This window comes from Polypterus senegalus, chromosome 3 (assembly GCF_016835505.1).
Source record: "Polypterus senegalus isolate Bchr_013 chromosome 3, ASM1683550v1, whole genome shotgun sequence".
Taxonomy (NCBI): domain Eukaryota; kingdom Metazoa; phylum Chordata; class Cladistia; order Polypteriformes; family Polypteridae; genus Polypterus; species Polypterus senegalus.
Window position 1 is genome coordinate 75020234 of NC_053156.1, and position 2672 is coordinate 75022905.

Genomic DNA, 2672 nt, shown 5'->3' on the forward strand with positions numbered 1-2672 from the left:
TCAGCGAAAGACAACTCGGCAAAAGAAAATTTGGTGAAGAAACAACTTGGCGAAATACAACTTGGCGACATCCTTTACCAGTTAGGTAATAGTTAGGTTCAAAGAGATTTTTTAATTATAATTTAAATGACAACGTGATTTAAAACGTTGAAAATAAATTTATATAATTGACAAACGAACTTTATTCTACAGATGGAACAAACTTTATCTTACATTATCATCTGCAACCAAATTTGCTAATTCTTTATATAAATTGTCCATCCATCCATTTTCTAACCCGCTGAATCCGAATACAGGGTCACGGGGGTCTGCTGGAGCCAATCCCAGCCAACACAGGGCACAAGGCAGGAACCAATCCTGGGCAGGGTGCCAACCCACCGCAGGACACACACAAACACACCCACACACCAAGCACACACTAGGGCCAATGTAGAATCGCCAATCCACCTAACCTGCATGTCTTTGGATTGTGGGAGGAAACCGGAGTGCCCGGAGGAAACCCACGCAGACACGGGAGAACATGCAAACTCCACACAGGGAGGACCCGGGAAGCGAACCCGGGTCTCCTAACTGCGAGGCAGCAGCGCTACCACTGCGCCACCGTGCCGCCCTATATAAATTGTATTGATTGTAATTGTATGATAACTTTATTTAGAATACAAAAAGTGACCTGTGAGTACGGCTTAAGGAATATCTTTACTCTCAATGTATTGGGACTCTCATGAAGCATGTGATTCTGTGGATTTTCCGGCACCCTACGTTGTTGTTGTCTTTATTACCTAACTGGTAAAGGATGTTGCAGAGTTGTCTTTTTGCCGAATAGTGTTTTGCCGAGTTGTCTTTTCGCCTAGTTGTCCCTGAACGGTCTTTTTAATGCAATCAGTTAAACACATTTGTTTTAATAAATTTATTGAAATACAGAAAATAACTAATCGATTTAAGGCGTAGGGTGGCATGGTGGAGCAGTGGTAACGCTGCTGCCTCGTACTAAGGAGACTTGGGTTTGCTTCCCGGGTCCTCCCTCTGTGGAGTTTTCATGTTCTCCCTGTGTCTGCGTGGGAGCTCTGGTTTCCTCCCACAGTCCAGAGTCATGCAGGTTAGGTGCATTGAAGATACTAAATTGTCCCTTGTGTGTGCTTGTTGTGTGTGTGTGTGTGTGTGCCCTGCGGTGGGCTCGCGTCCTGCCCAGGTTTTGTTCCTGCCTTGCGCCCTGTGCTGCCTGAGATTGGCTCCAGACCCCTGTAACCCTGAGTTAGGATATAGCGGGTTGGAAAATGAGTGACTGACTGACTTAAGTCGTGCTTGATCAGATTCTAACAAGGTTCATTAAATAAGTCTCTTAAATTAATAGTGTACTGGATATTGTTAATGGCCCCTTAGATAGTCTTTTTATTTTTTGTTGCCTTGCTATTGAGTTTTGATATCAATAAAAAAATTGATAACAAAAAACTTCTCATTTGTGGTATTTTCCAGCTTTTTGAAAGACAGTGATAGTTAAACCTTTACTTGAAAAGAATAACATAGACTACTCTGACTTGAACACTTTCATACCAATCTCCAACCTGACTTTTTTTAAGTAAATGTATAGAACAGGTATAGAACAAAACTCCATCTCTGATAAGTTACAGCCAGCTTTTGATCCTATCATAGTACTTAAACTGTCTCAATTAAAATACTTAATAGTTTACATAATAATGCTGATGCTAAAAACATCTCTATTCTTGTCCTCTTAGATCTGAGTGTAGCTTTTTATTCTATAGAGCCTGGTATTCTCATTAATTGATTTTCTGTCAATGTACTACACTGGTTTAAATTCTGTATATATTAGGAGGAAAATACTCTGTAAGTTATGGAGAGTCTACAGTGATTCATGATTTTAAATATGGTGTACCACAGGGGTTCTTTCTTGGCCCACTGTTATTTTCACTTTACATGCTCCTTTTAGGGCATATTATTTGAAAATATATTATAAATTATCACAGACGTGCTGATGATAGCATCAGATGACACAGTTGCTCTTAACCCTTTTATGCAGTGTCTTGCTAATATCACAGAATGGTTGAAAGTCAACTTTCTTAAGTCAAATGAGAAAAATTTTGGGCTCAGGCTCTGATTATTTTGGCAAATTTTATTACAGGAAACTTGTGCTCTGTGTCATTTATGTTCCATATTAATCTCCATTCTTCACTTTCTAATACATTTTTACATTGTGATTGTTTTTGAACTAATTATTGGTATTGATACAAATGCTTAAATAAAATAGGGCTGTCAGATTAAACATCACTATTTGAATATCATTTAAATATATTTAACAAAGGTTTTCTTTGAAGCCAAAGGCTAGCATTTGATTGTAAAAGAACAGTTTGTTTTACCTGCTCTAATTTTGGCATTAAGATAAGGGCTTGTTTAAGGCTGGTTTATACTTGTCTATACACATGTTAAAAATTATGTTAGACAAGTAGGCATGATCCCACTCATGACTCACGCTGTTTGGAATTTTTGTGCTGAAGCAGACATGTTGATATTTCATAATTTTGAATGGTTAGCTTGTTATCTTCATTAGTAAAACTTACAGCGAAGCCCCTTCACAACATAGATCTTTTTTCTTTTTTTCAATCCCACTAGTTTGCACATCAATTTACAATTGTACTCGAACAGTATTTCCAAAAGCT